Genomic DNA, 6,810 nt, shown 5'->3' with positions numbered 1-6,810 from the left:
TGGGAGAACGGAGTTATGATTTGACCAAGAGCCAATCCCGGAGGGAGACCCTCGAGGAAATCCACGCTCGAGGTTTCGACCTCACTGAAGCGATAGCTCAAGCAAAGGCGCTCGAAGCTGATGCCAGATTTCTCGTCTCCTCCGACGATGACGATGATGATGAAGGCAACCAAGCGGTCCTGACAACGAAGAGGGGCCCGAAGAGGAAGCTACTCCGGAGGGAGAAACCAGCCCCGAGCATAGCTAGGATTTTTCTTTTCCTTTTTGTACTTTTCTTTTTCTTTTTGTAAGACCTCTTGTCGGTTTCTTGTACATATCCTTTTTCAAATATATAAAAGAAAAATTTCCTTGAATGTCTTCTCAATGTTTCTGGCCTTACCAAATTTTCGCAATAGTTTCATGCTTTGAACGGCGTGTTCGAGATTTTGTCTCGGATGGCTTCCTTGAAGTTGACGTGGTCGAGTTTGAATAAGGTTTGAACTTTAGGGCATAGACCCTTAAGGGCTTGTGCCAGATAATGGTGAGTACTCGAGCCATAATCAAGTTATTGTTTATTTGGGCTCAGGATAATCGAACCCTTGGGTTCGGATCGGGTGAGAACAAGATCTCGAACCCTAAGTGTATTGGCCCTTAGGCTCTTTTTAGATCGGGTCGTTATGGCCTCTAAAAGATGGCTATTTTATTTCCCCTTTTCGACTTAAAAGACTTAGTAATAATTTATTTATGCCATAGTATGCATTTTTTACCCAACATCGAAACCCCTTTGTTTTTTGTGCCTTAGCACAAGTTTGTATTTGAATAATTCGATACCTCTTAAGGTTTTTCGAGGGCTGATTTTATCGAAGCCCTTTGATTATTTTGCCGAGGATAGCCTTTTTTAACCGGTTTTCAGAGAATTCAAAGGCTTGTTTTTATTGCGGGGTTCGAACGTCTCCGAGCCGCGTTAGTTTGGCCGTAGCCTTCGGGTGTGACCATTGGTCTTACTTTCCCAACAACACTTCGAACTTGTTCGAAGTGTTAGTCCCCGAGAATGATGGCCTTGGCCTATATGTCGAGGGGTGCCTCTTTGAGGTTTTGTGAATTCGAGTTTAGATAACTCGAATGTGTTGACTGTCGATGACAGTCCCCGAGTGTTCGAGGTGTATTTACGTTTTGGCCCTTGAGCTATTTCCCACAGAATCACAAGTATGGAGCTCATATAGTAGCTAGTATAGTAGCAAATTTCTTTAAGACACAAAGTGTTTGATATAGAAAGAATGCTTCTTTGAATAATTCATACATGTTTTGCCATCGGGACTCGACTATTCTATATGGACACGGTCCATCCGAGCGTTTGGCCCATTACAAGGTTTTCGTATCGAGACCCTTTTTGACGTGAAGTATTTTTCTCGAAAATATAACCTCCGAGGGTGACGCCCCCCAATATACGAGGTTGATTGAAAAGAAGCCTTGGATACTGTTGAATATTCCTTAGGTAGCACATAGTTATTGCCTCGTTAAAAACCTCACCGAAAAAATCCATTTGGGATAAAAATCGATCTAAGGGAAAAAGAGTGCAACGCGTGCTTTAAAACCCAAGGTCTTCGTGTAGAAGGGTTCTCTCGACGTCTTCGATCAAAAACCCGCAATAAGTTAGTATTAAATACAAATGGAAAAGGGGAGAAAGTCATACCTCAGCAATAATATCGTTTGAGTAGTGATACATTCCAATTGTTTGGCAATTGTCCGCCCTCCATCGTGCCGAGTTTGTAAGATCCCTTTTGATGACGCCGATAATTCGATATGGTCCTTCCCAATTTGGGCCTAGTTTCCCTTCTTTTGGGTCACGAGTATTGAGGGTGATTTTTCTTAGAACTAAGTCCCCGATTCCGAAGTGGCGAAGGTTGGTTCTTCTATTGTAATATCTCTCGCTTCTTTGCTTCTGTGCAGCCATCCGGACGAGTGCAACTTCTCGTTTTTCATCTAATAATTCGAGGCTAGTATTCATAGCCTCGTGATTTGATTCCTCCGTTGCATGTCGAAATCTGGTGCTGAGTTCCCCGACCTCGACTGGAATTAAGGCCTCGGAGCCATATACTAAAGAGAATGGGGTTGCCCATGTGCTGGACTTTGATGTCGTTCGATATGCCCAAAGAACTTTGAGTAGAACTTCTCTCCATTTCCCCTTGGCGTCGTTCAACCTTTTCTTTAAGTTTTGAATGATAGTCTTGTTTGTCGATTCGGCTTGTCCGTTCCCGCTCGGATGATACGATGTTGATAAGATCCTTTTTATTTTGTATTCTTCGAGGAACTCCGTTACCTTTCTGCCGATGAACTGATTTCCGTCGTCGCATACGATTTCGGCAGGTATCCCGAATCGACACACGATGTGGTCCCGGATGAAGTCTATAACTTCTTTTTCTCTAACCTTCTCGAAGGCCTGTGCTTCCACCCATTTAGAAAAGTAGTCAGTCATAAACAAAATGAATTTAGCTTTACCTGGGGCCATTGGTAGAGGGCCGACGATGTCCATTCCCCATTTCATGAATGGCCATGGGGACAGGACTAGATGAAGTTGCTCTCTGGGCTGATGAATCATCGGTGCAAACCTTTGACATTTATCACATTTTCGAACAAACTCTTTAGTGCCTTTTTCCATGTTATCCCAGTAATACCCTACTCTAAAGATTTTGCAAATCAAGGACTCAGCGCCGAAGTGGTTTCCACAAGTGCCTTCGTGGATCTCTCGTAAAATATAATCGATGTCCCCTGGCCCTAGACATACCGCCGATGGTCCATCAAACGTCCTTCTGTATAACGTTCCATCTTCATCCAATGTGAACCGAGCAGCTTTGATTCGTAGAGCCCTCGATTCTTTATGGTCCGATGTAGCTTTCCATTTTAAATGTTCAATATATTTATTCCTCCAATCCCAAGTCAAACTTGTAGAATTTATCTCGGCATGACCCTCCTCGGCCACAGATCTCGACAATTGGACGACAGTCCCCGGGATAATATCATCTTCCTCAACTGATGATCCCAAATTTTCAAGTGCATCGGCCTCACTGTTTTGTTCTCGAGGTACGTGGTCTAGAGTCCACTCCGTAAAGCGATGTAAAGTTACTTCTAGCTTGTCCAAATACCTTTGCATCCTATCCTCTCGAACTTTGAAGCTTTTGTTTACTTGGTTCACCACCGAAAGTTCGGGTTTGTGAAAAATATTACGAAGTGGGTAAGTGGTTAACACACATATGGGGTGACATTGAAAGTATGGTTTCAGCTTTCTTGAAGCGCTTATTAGTGCAAGTGCTAATTTCTCTAAGTGTGGATATCTAGTTTATACTTCCCCTAAGGTTCGACTTACATAGTAAACGGGAAATTGCGTACCTTGGTCTTCTTGAACTAGGACACCACTTACCGCGATTTCCAACACCGCCAAATATAAGTAGAGCTTCTCATCGGCCTTCGGGGTGTGAAGCAACGGTGGGCTCGATAGGTATCGTTTTAATTACTCGAACGCTTGTTGACACTCCGGGGTCCAGGTGAAATCATTCTTCTTCTTGAGTAGAGAGAAAAATCTGTGGCTTCGATCTAATGACATCGAGATAAATCGGCCTATAGCAGCTATCCGTCCGGTTAGCCTCTGCACGGCTTTTACGCTGTCCACGATGGTGATGTCTTCGATGGCCTTGATTTTATTGGGGTTGATCTCGATCCCCTGATTTGATACCAAAAAGCCTAGGAACTTTCCTGAGCCGACCCCGAAGGCACATTTCTCGGGGTTGAGTTTCATGTTATATTTCTTCAAAATCTCGAACATTTCCTACAAATGAGCCAAATGGTCCTCTTCGCGCAGGGACTTAACTAGAATTTCATCAATATAAACTTCCATTGACTTACCTATTTGTTCTTCGAACATCTTATTTACTAGGCGTTGGTAAGTAGCTCCTGCATTTTTTAGCCCGAAGGGCATTACATTGTAACAATATGTTCCATACTTGGTGATAAATGAGGTCTTCTCCTGGTCTTCCGGGTTCATCTGAATTTGATTGTACCCGGAATAGGCGTCGAGAAAGGCAAGGATCTCGTGGCCAGCCGTGGCATCGATCATGCGATCGATGTTAGGCAGTGGAAAGGAGTCTTTAGGGCATGCCTTGTTCAAATCGTTGTAATTTACGCACATTCTAAGTTTGCCTTTTTTAAGGACTACAACTACATTGGCTAACCATTTGAGGTATTTTACCTCCCGAATGGACCCTATTTTAAGAAGTTTAGTTACCTCATCCTTTATGAATGCATGCTTTACCTCAGATAGGGGCCTTCTCTTTTGCTTCACCGATTTGAACCTGCGGTCAAGGCTTAGCCAGTGTGTTGTTATCTCCGGTGAGATCCCTGTCATGCCTAAATGGGACCAAGCAAAACAATCCATGTTATCGATAAGAAATTGAATAAGTTTTTTCCTGAGTACGGGGGTTAACCTCGTTCCCAGGTATACCTTTCGTTCGGGCATGTACTCAATCAATATAACCTGTTCCAGCTCCTCGACCGTTGATTTGGTGGCGTCGGAGTCTTCAAATACAATAAAGGTTCGAGGAGTCAGAAAGTCTTCTTCTTCTTCTTCTATCTCCTGCTTTCCGGATTTGGTCGAGGCTGGTGGCTATGATTGCTATTTGGTTTAATGTTTGCCTTTAATGCTCGATCTTTTCGAGGTTGATAACGTTGATACCAGTATTACCTCGTCAACTGCAAATATTTCCTTTGCAGCATGCTGCTCCCCCGTATACTGTTTTCACACCATCTGACGTCGGGAATTTCATCATTTGGTAAAGAGTCGAAGGTACTGCCCTCATTTTATGGATCCAAGTCCTCCCGAGCAGGGAATTATACCTCATGTCGCCCTCAATCACGTGGAACTTGGTATCTTGAATGGTTCCGAACACATTCACTAGCAGAGTAATCTCACCCTTAGTTGTTTCACTGGCCATGTTGAAGCCGTTTAAAACCCGAGCTGCGGGCACAATTCGATCTTGTAGGCCGAGTTGCTCCACGACCCTCGATCGGATGATATTCGCCGAACTACCTGGATCCACTAAAACACGCTTAACTTGAATTTTATTTAATAAGATGGAAATTACCAAGCGTCGTTGTGCGGTTGAGAAATGCTTCTGCCTCCTCATCGTTGAATGATAAGGAACCCTCGAGCACATAATCTTGGGTCCATTTTTCCCTCGTAATCGACACCTTATTGCGTTTAAATACGGACCCTTGTGGAATATCGACCCCACCGACGATCATATGGATGACATGTTGCGGTTCCACCTGTTCATCTTTCTTATTGGCGTCTCTGTTTCTGAAATGGTTCTTGGCTCGATCGCTGAGGAACTCTCGAAGGTGTCCCTCGTTGAATTGATGAGCTACCTCCTCCCTTAATTGCCTACAATCCTCGATTTTGTGACCATGCGCACCATGATATTTGCACATCAAATTTGGGTTTCTTTGGGAAGGATTAGTTTGTATAGGTCTGGGCCACCTGGTATCTTTGATCCTTCCTATTGCTGATACAACGCCTGATGCATTAATGCTGAAGTTATATTCCGACAATCGAGGTGCCTCCATGGGATCGACGTGCTTATCGAAACTGTTTTTACTCATAAGTCCCCTAGAATTTTGTCCTTGATCGTTCCTTCGATCATTCCGGGGAGGATTGCGTCCCGAGCCATTGTTCCTTCGATCCGCGGTATATGGTTGATATCGCTCTCTGTTCAACCTTGGTTCCCTGTCGACGTCCCTCTGGGTTTTAACTACTAGCCTGTTTAGATATACTAAACCGGAAGGGGCTCCTAATTGGTCGTCCTCGACCCTAATATTTGATTGATATCGGTTGTTCACATCTGCCCAGGTTACAACTGGATACACGATCAAGTTTTGTTTCAATCCGCTCGTTCAACCCTTGGGTGAAAGCTTGAACGGTCCAATCATCTGAAACTCCTCAGCATTTCATCACCCCTCTGTCTTATCTTAAAAACGTCTGATTTCCTCGTAGCGACCTTTATGGCCCAAGTGTGCGCCTTCACGAAGGCGTCTGCTAACATGGCAAACGAGTCGATGGAATTCGGTGGCAGGTTGTGATACCGAATCATCGCTCCTTTTGACAAAGTTTCCCCAAAATTTTTCAACAAAACCGACTCGATCTCGTCATCATTAAGTCATTTCCTTTAATCCCGCATGTGTACGAAGTGATGTGTTCATTAGGATCGGTTGTCCCGTTGTATTTAGGTATGTCCGGCATACGGAACTGTGACGACCCGACCCGTCGTCACGTGAGTTACCGCCCCGTTTTCCCCACTCTATGCCTCTTCATGTTTCATTATCGGCATTTGGTGTGTTAGGGTTGATTTGGATTGGTTTTGGTAGGAAATGAGACACTTAGTCTCTTTAAGGAAGGTTTGGTTTGGAAAAGTCAATCGGATGTTGACTTATGAGTTAGAAGGCTCGGATGTGATTTCCGATGATTCGGTTAGCTTCGTAGGATGATTTGTGACTTAGGAGTGTGATCGGAAGTAATTTTAGAGGTCCGGTGTAGAATTAGGCTCGAATTGGCAAAGTTAGTATTTTGGCGAATTCCGGTTGATAGGTGAGATTTTGATCCGAGGGTCGGAATGGAATTCCGAGAGTTGCAGTAGCTTCGTTAGGTGATTTGAGATGTGTGTGCAAAATTTCAGGTCATTCGGAGGTGTTTTGGTTGGATTTTTGATCGAATGCGTGTTTCGGAAGTTTTAGAAGAACTTAGGCTTGAATTCGATGAGAAATGATGGTTTTAGTGTTGTTTGA

This window comes from Nicotiana attenuata, chromosome 7 (genome assembly GCF_001879085.1).
Source record: "Nicotiana attenuata strain UT chromosome 7, NIATTr2, whole genome shotgun sequence".
NCBI classification, from domain to species: domain Eukaryota; kingdom Viridiplantae; phylum Streptophyta; class Magnoliopsida; order Solanales; family Solanaceae; genus Nicotiana; species Nicotiana attenuata.
This window is presented reverse-complemented; position numbering follows the sequence as displayed.